This window comes from Desmodus rotundus, chromosome 7 (genome assembly GCF_022682495.2).
Source record: "Desmodus rotundus isolate HL8 chromosome 7, HLdesRot8A.1, whole genome shotgun sequence".
NCBI classification, from domain to species: domain Eukaryota; kingdom Metazoa; phylum Chordata; class Mammalia; order Chiroptera; family Phyllostomidae; genus Desmodus; species Desmodus rotundus.
This window is the reverse complement of record NC_071393.1, coordinates 65,643,616-65,657,032: the sequence shown is the minus strand read 5'-3', so window position 1 is coordinate 65,657,032 and position 13,417 is coordinate 65,643,616. Positions and strand designations below refer to the sequence as shown.

The window sequence follows — 13,417 nt, the reverse complement described above, 5'->3', positions numbered from 1 at the left end:
TTCATTGTCAAGCCCAACGTTATCAGTCAGATATGAGCTTTCATAGCATTTTAAAGAACTTTTTAAGAATAGACTTCCAGCCAAGATGGCAGCATAGGTGGACACACTTTGCCTCCTTGTACAACCAAAAAGAAGGACAACAACAAATTTAAAAACAAAAAATAACCAGAACTGCCAGAAAATTAAACTATATGGAAGTCCAACAACCAAGGCTTTAAAGAAGAAACATTCATCCAGACTGGTAGGAGGAACAGAGAGGGGTAGCCTGGTGGAGAGGAATCTTGGCAAGATGGTGGCTGGAGGACTGGGGCAGGCAAGGTGGCGGCTGGTAGACCAGGCGAAGCCTCAGTTGGCAGACCTGGCCGTCCCACACTTGCGTGCGGATGAACCAAGAGGAACAACTGGGGAGTGAGACAGACCATGACATCCAGGGTTCCCACTTGGGGAAATAAAGCCTCAAAACCTGAGTGAAAAAACCTGTGGGGGTTGCAGCAGCAGGAGAAAGTGCCAGCCCCACAGGAGAGTTCATTGGAGAGATCCACAGGGTCCTAGAATGTACACATACCCACCCACACAGGAATTAGCACCACAAGAGCCAACTTGCTGGGGGAAGTGACTGAAAGCCACCTAGAGCTCAGCAAGCAGCACTGTTTCCTCTCTAACCCCTCCCCCACATACAGTGCCACAACACAGCCAAAGGGGTTGCCCCAACCTGGCAAATACCTAAGGATCCGCCCCTTACTATGTAACAGGTGCGCCAAGCAAAAAAATATGGCCTAAATGAAAGAATAGATCAAAGCCCCCAAAATAGAACTGAGCGGTGAAGAGATACCCAAGATATCAGATGCAGAGTTCAAAACCCTGGTAATCAGGATGCTCACAGAAATGGTTGAGTATGGTAGCAAAATAGAGAAAAAAATGAAGGTTATGCAAAGTGAAATAAAGGAAAATGTACAGAAAACCAACAGTAATGGGAAGGAAACCTTGACTCAAATCAATGATTTGGAGCAGAGGAAGAAATAAACATTCCACCAGAACAGAATGAAGAAACAAGAATTCAAAAAAATGAGAAGAGGCTTAGGAACCTCTGGGACATCTTTAAATGTTCTAACATCCAAATCATAGGGGTGCCAGAAGGAGAACAGGAAGAGCAAGAAATGGAAAACTTATTTGAAAAAATAATGAAGGAGAACTTCCCCAATGTGGCAAAGGAAATAGACTTCCAGGAAGTCCAGGAAGCTTAGAGAGTCCCAAAGAAGCTGGACCCAAGGAGGAACACACCAAGGCACATCATAATTACATTACCCAAGATTAAAGAGAAGGAGAGAATCTTAAAAGCAGCAAGAGAAAAGGAGACAGTTACCTACAAAGGAGTTCCCATAAGACTGTCAGCTGATTTCTCAAAAGAAACCTTACAGCCAAGAAGAGGGTGGAAAGAAATATTCCAAGTCATGAAAGGCAAGAACCTACATCCAAGATTAGTCTATCCAGCAAAGCTGTCACTTAGAATAGGAGGGCAGATAAAGTGCTTCCCAGATATGGTCAAGTTAAAGGAGTTCATCATCTCCCAGCCCTTATTATATGAAATGTTAAAGGGACTTATCTAGGAAAAAAAGATGATAAAAAATACGAAAAGTAAAATGACAACTCATAACTATCAACAACTGAATCTAAACAAACAAACAAAGCAAGCAAACAACTAGAACAGGAACAGAATCACAGAAATGGAGATCACCTGGAGGGTTATCAGCAGGGAGAGGGAGAGGGGAGAGTGGTGGAAAAGGCAGAGGGAATAAGAAGCATAAATGGTAGGTACAAAATAGACAGGGGAGGTTAATAGTATGGGGAATGGAGAAGTCAAAGAACTTATATGTACGACCCATGGACATGAACTAAGTGGAGGGAGTGTGGGTGGGAGTGGGGGTGCAGGGTGGAGAGGAATAAAGGAGAGAAAAAAATGGGACTATAATAGCATAAATAATAAAAGATATTAAAAATTAAAAATATGAAGTCAAAGAAATAAATTGTAATATTCTGGGTATATTGGGTTAAATAAACTGTATTATTAGAAATTTTTTTAAAAAGAATAATTATCTTTGCCCTGACTGGTGTGGCTCAGTGGGCTGTAAACTAAAAGGTTGCTGGTCCGATTGCCGGTCAGGGCACATGTCTGGGTTGCAGGCGGGGCCCCTGATTGGGGACTTGCAAGAGGCAGCCATATCAATGTGTCCCTTTTATGTCCATGTTTCTCTCCCTCTCTTTCTCCATCCCTTCTCCTCTTTAGAAATAAATAAAACCTTTGTTTAAAAAAAGAATAATTATCTTCTATTTTGTATTTTATATATATTTGTATATGGAGGTACTATGGGCTTTCAAGTCAGAGGGATGTGGGTTCAGATCTTTATCACACCAAGTATATTAACCTTTTTGATTCGAATTCATTCCTCTCTACAAAGGAGGGTTATGTTACAGGACCACTAACTAATTAGGATTAATGAAACATCTAACACAATATTTGGCATATAACTACTATGCCCTAGGAGGTACTCAACAAATGTTGCTAGATAGACAGTTGGGAAAAAATTTTGCCGGTGTGTCTGCCTAATCAGCTTTAGTGGGCATCACCACTCAGATTAATGGCCTCCAAAATAATTTGTTAATTTCAGCAGGTTAATTCCTACAAACTTAAATATACACTCTCGCTCTCTTCCTTTATATTAAATCTAATTTAAGGCACATGGGAATAACTGCACTTTAGATTCTAGAGTCTGAAGATAATGTTCAACCAACTGGCTTTGATCAGTCTAAACCTGCTGTAGATGTTCTAGATCACTAGTATACAACTTTGAGTGGTGAGAGACCTAAGTTAAGACTCTCAGGGATCCAAGGAAGGGCCATAAAGATTTCAGAAAAAAACAGTAACACTTTCCAACACTTTTTGGGGGTGGCTTCCAGGACATGATACTTTTCTGGTTTTCCTTGTACCTCTGTGGCCACTTCTCCTTTGCTATTCTTTTCCTCTACCAGCCTTTAACTGTTGAAATTCACAAAGCTTTGGTCCTAGAGCCCTCTTTATTTCTCATTCTATACTTTTCAAGAATGTCTAATTCAGACTCAAGACCTCAAAAGTTATTTTTTCCACAAAAATTATCTATATGCTTATATCTCTCATTTGTATCTCCAGACCTGTATATCCATTTACTTACTAATAGCTCTTCTTGGTAGTCTGTCCAGTCTCCTTGGTTGACCTACTTGTCCAGTTCTCCCTATAAAGTCCCTCGTAGGACCCTACAAGGTCCTACGAGGGACTTATGACCTCAGGAAGTCTGATTCCTTGGCGATCTCTCTCGCTTCCTCCATCCCCACCACCATGCACGCACATAAAGATGGTAATCACCCTCCAGCATCTCCTATTCAGTCATGGCTGCAGGGACCAGAGACCCTCTTCCTTACCACCTATATCCAATATTTTTAAATCCTACCTTTACCTCTTAAATATACCTCCAAACCATCCACTACCGCCACTATTGCCATTCTGGATCAATTTACCATCCTCATTTCCCTGAACTAGTGCAACTACCTTCTAAGTGGTTCCCTTCCATTCTGCCTATTTAATTTTTACTTATCCTTCAAAGCTCATTTCAACATTTCAAAAAAAAAAGCTTTCCCTGATTTCCCATACAAAAAACAACCAAATTTGTGCAGTTTACATTACATGTCAGGTATACTTCTACTCTTCTAAACAATACAAATACAGAGTCCAGCAGAAGTAATGTCTGCTTGAGTGTGGTTGGCAGGGTAACAATATGGGTGTCATAATTTATAGTTTTAATTTGAACATTTCACCTAAAATGTCAAATGGTGTGCTGGTGATAGTGTTATGTGATAGAACTACTTATGATTCCCTGCTTATGACAGAATTCTTATGATTTTCTAATGAAAGATTTTGTGCCCTGGCTGGTCTGGCTCAGTGGATTGAGTGCTGGCCTGTGAACTGGGGGGTTGCGGTTTGATTCCCAGTCAGGGCACATGCCTAGGTTGCAGGCCAGGTCCCCAGTTGGAGCTGGGCAAGAGGCAACCACACACTGATGTTTCTCTCCCTCCCCCCTGCCCTCTCTAAAAATAAATAAATAAAATCTAAAAATAAAAATATAAAAGAATTTATAATAAAAAGGGTATTATGTGTGCCAGATCCTGTATGTAAACCTATTTCATTTTCTTAAGCCTGAAATAACTATCTGTATTTTATAGATGAGGACACTGAGGCATAGGAAGATAATTTGCCCAACATCCCACAGCTAGTGAAAAGTGGTGCCAGATTCAATTTTAGGCAGTGTGGCTTCAGAAGTCACAATCTTAACCTCTGTACTATACTAGACTATAGGTTACATGCCCCTATTATAAATTGTCTTGCAACATCCATAACTTCTTTTTTGTAGTAGAGATTGAACAACTGATTATGGAATAATTAACTGTTTGATGCCTCACCTCCCCCATAGTACAACAGAATGCAAGTTCCACATGGGCAAGAGCTGTGTGTGACTGGTTCGTTACAACATGCCCTTTGTTTATGAGGTGGCAATGGACATTCAGTGTACATTTGTTGAAGGGATGCATTTTCAACTTCCAGCCAAAGGTTTGTAGGAGTGAGGTTGTGGAGAGATAATGGGGAGATTTCTGAGCAAAAGTAAGGGCTTCCCCCAGACTGCAGAGATAATAACAAAGGGCAGTGGCACATTTCCTACCAGGGACACTGAGAAGAGGCATTATAAAATCATCAGCATCTTCATTTTTTAGGACCTGCAGTAGACACGGCTTTTACGTATAGCAAAAGGGGCTATAGGTAATACACTTAAAAACCTGTTTTCTAAAGTGTGATAATCACTGTTGGAAGCAATGAAATTTCAGTCATTTTCTTTAGGTTTGCGCCCATAAGGCCTCAGTGGTGGCCAATTTAAAGCTGTGGCAAGAAGCAAATGGATGACACTATATCCCCATGACTTGAAAATAGAGCATGGATTCATTTTTAAGTCACTCGTTAACGATTTCCCCCCCCAGTAAAACCCCAGAGTTTTGGTCTAAGTCTGAAACAGAAAAATAAGAGACTAATCCTTATGCCCTTAGGTCAAGTTAGACTGGATCTGGAGAAGTTCCTCTTCTCCTGCACGTGGTCACCAAGGTGAACATAATACTCTGGGTTCCAGATGAGGAATATCTAACTGGATCAATATATCCTTGTATATGATGATGCTTTTGGTCACCTGGCATAAGTCCTGGTCCTCTTTATGCTCTCACACACCACTCTTACATGCTTTACTTTAACTGGGCCATATACAATACATTTGTTCAGTCTAACAGAAAAATACAAATATTTTATTTAGGAGGGATTGCTTTCCTTGCAACATTTATGTTAAAAAGGTGTATGTGGCAGCGGAAGAAGAAACATTATAAAGCACTATTACCACACTTGTGCCTCGAGGCACAAAAATGACCCTAGTGACATGGGACTAATGAAAATTTAGTGTGCCAGTCTGATGTGCATTGGTTAAAAAATAGTTATTTGCAAGACTGACCAAGTGATTTTCCTCTGTGGAGCTTAAAGTATACATAATCTTATCTTCAAGATAACTAAGTTAAATAAGAGAAACAAATTATTATTTTTGCCTTTTAACAGAGATACAAAGACAAAAAGAAATTTTACATCCTCAAGGTTCTACAACTGCCAAAGGTACAGTTTTGACAGCTACTGGATGCCTCCTTGACTCATGTTGTGGACAAAGACACTTCTGCACAGGGGTCAGCACTGAACTTTTAAATAAGGGGAGGCTGGACAATAGATGGAGCTTTAGAGTCCAACAGACCAGAGTCCTACCCCTAGTTAAGTTACCTGCCCTCACTGTCTTATTTTCTTCTCTTCCATAAAATGAAGTTAACATCACATACATTTCAGGATTATTCTGAAGATTAAGAGATAATATACAATGTTTGGCACACAGTAGGCAAATAAAAAGGAGTTTATTATTCTCCAATAATTTAAAAGTTTACCAATAAAGTTTTCTCTCAAAGCAAAATTGCTCCTTTGAGACTTGGCTGAGCTGATCTGCTAAGCAGAATAGTGGGATACTGAAACAGATGTAAAAGTTTCACCATTACAAATGCAGCACTGCTGGGCAGGATGAAAGGACTCTAGCTATACTGTGCTGAGAGAATAGTACAACCCTTTAACCTCAAAACCATGGAAAAGATTTCAACCAGCACTGGTGTCTAGGGCAACATCCAGGTAATTCAGTTAGTCATTTTTCATCTTTGCAGGAATGATGCCAGTGTCTAGCTCATACTACTTACTCCATTTACTTCACAATACCTGCTCGTGGGAACCTACAGTTCCCCAACTAACCAGGCTGCTCCTTGGTAGTTCATATTGCCCAGATCCGGCTGCCTCAAATTTTGACTCCCATGACTTTCAGGAGAGCAGTGAGTGGAAGTCACCACTACCTATATATATATAAGACCTCATAAAAAAGATTGCCCCTACAGGAGACATACCAGAAAAACAGGCAAAAGCACTACATTTTACAGAAGAATTGACATGTTAATAAACAGCAGTCTCATGTACCCCACTCCCCAGACAAGGGGTAAAAAAAGAGAATAACTGAGTACTGAGTAGAAGCAATGAAGAAGAAAACACTGAGTAAAAAGTTCAGTATTCATGCAACTTGGTAGCCCCTATTCAAAAATCCAGAAAAATGTTCCCAATCATACAGTTTATTTAGGCAGATATTTATCTGATAAAAACATTCTATTATGAAATCCTGCTATGATTTGGGCTTTCAATAGGCAGCTCAACTACTGAAATCACCGGTTTCTTCTAGGACTTACCAAAAAGAAAATCCCGTATCATTAAAGGGACAATGTACACCTGAAAACTCATGTCCCAAAGGAATAATTCCCAAAGAGGTAGTGGACTCCCAAAGTATGTTGTGGGGGTAAAAAAAAACCCCTTTGGGTATTCCAAAGGGTTCTATAATGACAGTGAAAGACAATATGAGAAACCCGAGACTTTATAGCTCTTGAAATTCTTTCTCAGATGGAATTAAGCATTAAGCCCTAGCTGGTGTGCTCCGTGGGTTGAGTGCCAACCTCAAACCACTCATCCTGCCCTGAGTGAACCAAAGGGTCGCCAGTTTGATTCCCAGTCACAACACATGCCTGGGTTGAGGGCCAGGCCACAAGTAGGGGACACACAAGAAGCAACCACACATTGATGTTTCTCTCTCTCTCTCTTTCTCCCTCCTTTCCCTCTCTCTAAAAATAAACAAATTTTAAAAAAAATCTGCCCTGGCTGGTGTGGCTCAGTGGACTGAGCGCCGGCCTGCAAACCAAGGGGTTGCCAGTTCCATTCACAGCCAGGGCACATGCCTGGGTTGTGGGCGAGGTCCCCAGTAGGGGGCATTCAAGAGGCAACCACACATTGATGTTTCTCTCCCTCTTTTTCTCCCTCCCTTCTCTCTCTAAAAGTAAATAAAATCTTTAAAAAGAAAGAATTAAGTTAATATACTTCCTTTCTCAGAAAAGTATTGACATAGTTTTAGGAGAATTACAGACTCTCAAAACAAAAAGGTGTTATTACAAAATTGCTAATTACTGGCATATTGGGACACTATCAGAATTATTAGAACTATCAGACTGTACTGACGTACAAGGGAGAAAAGAAGCACAGTCCTATTATTACCTAGTAATTTGAGTAGCATACCACTCAATTACATTTTTTAAATGAAATAAAGTCCGAAAATGCCAAATAAAATGAAGTCATACACGATGAACTTCTCTGGAAATATACAGAGGGAATAAAATCAGGGATGTTTCATTCTTTCCATGACAAACCCAGTAATTTCTTAATAATTATGCTTAAGAGCAAATACTTTTTGAAAAATCGTTGATTTGTCTTTGAAATTTTTTTGTGTATTTTTATTCGAATAGGAGTGAGTCTGATGTTCTGGGAACTCTTTGCAAACAAACTAATAAGAATATATTTAGACAGTCTGAAATTAAAGAGGCTAGAGCGTTGTCTAAGTTGCACTGTTTAGAATATATTCCTGGATGCATCCCTACTGAAAGCGAATGTACAACAATTATCTATGCCAGTCTAGTTTCTGTTTATGTCTGCTGGATTTTGATTATCATATTATTAAGGGTAGAAAATTAAGTATTTTATTTTTAAAAGTCACCTGCTATAATGTGAAGGCAAGAATTAAGATATTTTAAAATTGACCATTTTGCTTCATTAAACAACTAAGAGCCTCGTGAAGGACAGAAAGTAATGGGTAGTAAAAGGGATACACACACACACACACACACTACAGAACAGTGTAATGAGAAATCTCAGAGACTAACATACTTTGTGGTTTAAATTGAAAACATCCAGTAACTGCAAAGGGGCAGACTTATTTTGCAGTACAAATACAATGAACATCTTAAAGGCAATATAAACGAGTTAGAAAACACACAAAAAAGAGCTAAATTACAACTTCATACATATGCACACATAACAAAACTGAGAGGTTAAAAGAGGAAAAGGTTTATTCAGAATAAAATTTAGAATGTAATAACTAGTTAAATAAATGCTTTGGCAACAGTAAACAGTTCATTCAACAGCTTTATATAGAAATACAACTATCACTTGAGTACTGGGTACCAAAGGAACTACATCAGTATTTCTTTACATTCCTTAAAAGGCCTCAGCAAGACAGAAGCAAAATGTGCAAAGTCAGTGAATAAAAACAAGTGAAGTGAGCAAAATCATAATGGGATGATGAAAGGAAGACCACCAATTCTATGAGGAAAAGAATATAAAATTAATTAAAGAGATCTATAAAGTTAAACTGAGTAAGATATGAAACAATAGCCTGTCAAAGAATCCAATGTTTGAGGTAAAATAGCAAGTACGGTACTTACAGGTTGGTCACAGTAGTGTAAGGGGACACTATGCAAAGACCTGCAGATCAGGGATTTGCTCAAATGCAACTCCAGAAGAAGACTGACTTCTAGGGATGAGGGTGAAAGGTCCAGAAATATATTTGTCTTCTGTTTATCCCTGAGGTATTAGGCTCGACGTAAACTAAGAAGATAGCTTAACTCTTGCAGGGCTTTGGACAAACCATACCTTCAAAACATTTGGCGTCTATCTGAAAGCTGTGAAAATGTAACTCTTTCAGAAAATGAGAATATCAAATCTCATTCTTTCAGTAAGCAAGCACAGTTCTTGGCAACTACAAATAATTCTTAAGTGATAGAAAAATCTCACCTTTTAAAAAAATTATTGATTTGAGAGAGAAAGAGAAATATGGATCTGTTGTTTCACTTGTTTATGCATTCATTGGTTGATTCTTCTATGTGCCCTGACAGGGGATCAAATGCACAGCCTTGGCATATGGAGATGATGCTCTAACCAACAGAGCTATCCGGGCAGGGCAAAAATCTCACCCCTTTGAAAGGAAATGTGGGCAATGGTTTCCTTTAAACACTGATTCCCCTCACCATCCTACCTCACCTATCAGAAACTCGACCCTTCATATAAAGTGTCAAAATTTCCTTTTACAACTAAAACTCTGCAGTGGTGGTGAATACAACGCCAAGATTCTTCCACCCTAACACCCAGCGGTGCTGCAGAGAAGGCTGTCTTGAGAAATACAAGATCTGTTTCCCAGTGATTCACAACCAGCTCAGAAGATTTCTATCATTTTCTATCCATGTCTAAATGAATTTGTCAATTTGAGAACTGACAAAATCAAAAGACCAGATGTATAGGATAGATCAAACGCAAGGGTAGTGTGAATTGTGCAAGTTGCTCCATCAAATCCATTATCCCCATCTGTTACCCCTTTGCTAGTTCAGTTTTAAACCTCCCACCAAGCCTATCTCTTCACACACAGCCTACCCTGTCTTTGGCCAGTGTCCTTCATCTTGCCTTGCAGACCCACTGGTATGCCACTCTTGCAACCCAGGTCTTCTTAAATGGAAAATGTTGTTTTCCTTATCATAACTCTTCTTTTCTTTTATGGGGTGGGACAACTCCAAAATACTTGGAAGAGAAGCTTCTCATGTTCTGGCCCTAAGAGGTTGACAATTTGTTCTGAAACCTATTCGGTGACCAATACAAAAGAAATTCTGCAGCAGAAGACTTTCTTTTACCTACGACTAATTATATAATTAACTAACAGAGAACATTATTCACATCACCAACTCATCTCCTAGTACTAAAGTGTCCCACACCAGATGGGCCCTCAGCTGATAATAAGGATAACACAGTCAGAGAATCCCTGACTGAACTGACAGGCTCAGAAGAACAGAACACTAAATAATCTGTGCTTTTGGTGTGATGGTAGGATGCACCAGTAGTCACCAATTATGCAGCTCCTCTGACTTGTGTTTGAGACTTTCTTTAAAAGAAAAACACATCGAGTACTAAGTCTTTGACTTTTGACCCAACTATGCTCAGTTATTGAAAAGAGTGGTCCACTAAACATCTGTACACCTATATACCTCCATTACACACCTTTTCTTTGAAGACTTTTAATCACTTCAGGGCTGCCCCTTAAAGGGTAGGAGCTGCTGCATTTTCACAGCTGCTGCAATGCCAGGAAAATTCCTTGCGACATTAGAGACAGGTAAATAAAGAAACTGTATTCGCTCCAAGATATAAAGAGGGGGTTCTTCTGCCAGTAAAGAGTTTATATAATGCAATTGAAAACCAGAAAGTTCTGCAGGTCTGTTAATGGAGATGCAAGGCTTGCGTTCCTCTTTTCCCACCATCTCTAAATACTCTCCAAAAGCCTTCTCTTCTCTCCCAAAGATCCACAGAAATCAACACCTAATAATGTATAACAGTCTGCACACGGTTACCCCAAACATTCCTACTCAACTTTATTAGAATACAAAAACACAAGCCAAACATGAAAAAAACAAAAACCCTAACCTCCCGCTTCTGAGTCCAAAGTACGGAGTAACCAAAAGGAACCGGGGAGTTTTCCCTCCTTGGAAGGAACAAGGAGAACAAGGAGCTGCCCCCAAACCTACACCACGCCCAGGAATGCAGTGACAAGCCCTAAAACTCCACAGCGATCAGGGCAGATCCCTTCGCGGCTTGGCGCAGCTCGGGCCCCGCAGCCAGCGGACGGCCTCTTCCCCCAGCCTCTCACAAAGGAGAGTGGTTCAGTCCAGAGCATCACTCTGCACCTGATCCCTCAACAACTGGCGGACGGGCAGGGGACGGTGGATCGCGGAGGAGGAGGAGTTATTGAGACCAATTCTAAGAGGCTTAGTTTTATGCAGAGACCCTTAAATCAGCACTGCGGGAGAGGCAGGGGCGGGAAACGTACCTGAACCAGTCCCGATGCTTCCTCTCCAGCCAGCGTTTCCCGAAGCGTTCCTTCCAGCCAGCGTTTCCACTCACCCTTTTGGAGAACAAGGGGCCTTCCGGCGGAGCATGGGCAGCCCTCGCCTCAATCTAGCTTGCAAGTAGTCCGTTCTCGCTAGGCTCCGCCCACTGACTCTCCCATCCACCAATAGCAGGGCCGATGCTTGTTCTCTTCCAACAGGGTTGTGTGAGTGCCATCCAGGAAGTCTCTCGAGGGTGGGAGGTCCTAAAAGGCTCGGAAGTGTACGTAGGTAACCACAGATATGCCTGATTGAAAATAAAAGGGGCGGTACCTCGCCTCTGAAAGCTCAGTTCACAGGCGTTCAGGTTTCTTGGCATTTCTTTTAACTCCCGCCTTTGGGGGCGCTCTAAGTTAAATCATTTAGTTACCTGTTTCTGGGAAGCCATCTTGGATTGGGCTGGTACCTCGGGGACAGGGAGGAGGGAATGCTTTAAGAAATTGGAGCTCTTTTTGGCGTTCTGTTGAACTGCTTAGGTCTAGCTCCAACATAATCTCCTTTATATAAGCAGTTGGAGAGAAACTCTGGAATAATGCTGAATGCGGTTAGAAGCAACCACCACCCCCTCTCATAAGAGTGAAGCGATCTTACCAAATAAAAGCAGCAAAAGTGAGTTCTTAGAAAGATAGTGGGTTTTCCCAGTTCCTGGAATAATCCTTTATAGTCACCTTACTCCTCAGGGTGTCAGCATAAGATGAACATAGGTTATTTATCTATTCTACATGCTTCTAACCCAGTGTTCTGACTTTTGACAGTACAGAGGACTGGAAATCTATAGGAAGTGAGCAAACAGGATACAGGATAGGATTTCATCTTTTTCTTAAAGGCCTAAATTCATCAATAGACACGAACTATCTGTATGGTGAATACAAATAGAGCAAACGATGGAAGCCAGTTATGGGACAGCCTTAAAAATATTGGCTGCAGAGTAACTTCCTAATAACTGCATTTAAATTGGAAAGGAAATAACTTTATAGTGGCTGAAATCTTGTGCTCAGTGAATTTTCCTTTGTCTCCTAGTCTAAACTATTTGCTACAAGTTTTTGTTTTTTGAACTGGGGAGTGAAAGTAGTCGTTCCAGATCATGAAAGGGATTTCCCAAGGAGTAACATATTTGCATTATCACACAGAGACTTTAGTGATGAGCCAATATTTTATCACAGAGGTGATAAGACTTGGCTGCATACATTTCCCTGCATATTGAACAAAGTCTGTTGGCAAATGTCTCCCCTATCATTATATCAAATTTGGGGTATTTGGATTTACCAGAACAATGTGTTTGTCTGTAAATGCATAGGCAGATATGATCTTAATTATTACTAGTTTTTTAGAATGAGAACCTATATTACTTCGCTTATCGAATACAAAATAAACTTGCTGCCCTGACTGGTATGGATCATCCCACAACCCAAAAGGTAGCTGTTCCAATTCTGGTCAGGGCACGTGCCTGGGTTGTGGACCAGGTCCCCAGTTGGGGGTGTGCCAGAGGCAACCACACATTGATGTTTCTCACCCTCTCTTTCTACCTCACTTCCCCTCTCTCTAAAAATAAATGAAATCTTTTTAAAAGGAAAATAAACTTGCTATCAAAGGAACAGGTTATAGACATTATAGAAAGAAGAAAGGATGTGTCTGGTGTAATAATTTCTGCTGTCTGCAATGATCTGTAATAGTATGATTTAGACTGCTTTAAATTATAAGATTTCCAATGGTCTTGGCCTTCAAAACCCAACCAACACCCATTATTATCTCATTACTACCATTCTTCATCAGGAATGGAAGATCCATTTTCTACAATTTATGACCATTTCACTCAGAACATCAGCAATAATCAACACAGATCATGAATTTGTCCAGGCACTTTTGTTTCTCGTGTTTATCTTACAGTTGGTCAAATACTCAAGTATAGAAGGTTATGAATGGTTTGGAGAATAGAACTGGATGTAGGATTCTTGGATTAAAGAGATAGGCTCCAAAATAT

The 13,417-nt window shown here is 40.3% G+C and overlaps 1 protein-coding gene across 5 annotated transcripts in view; it reads right to left on the bottom strand.

Moving 5' to 3' along the window:
* CHD8 (chromodomain helicase DNA binding protein 8) overlaps window positions 1-11,511 on the bottom strand; it is a 65,212-nt gene extending 53,701 nt beyond the window's left edge. For all 5 annotated transcript variants that reach the window (XM_024567452.4, XM_024567454.4, XM_053927479.2 and 2 more), the window contains exon 1: window positions 11,379-11,511. The gene's annotated coding sequence lies outside the window, so the exon portion shown is untranslated. The remainder of the gene's footprint in view (window positions 1-11,378) is intronic.
* Between the last annotated feature and the right edge of the window lie 1,906 nt (window positions 11,512-13,417).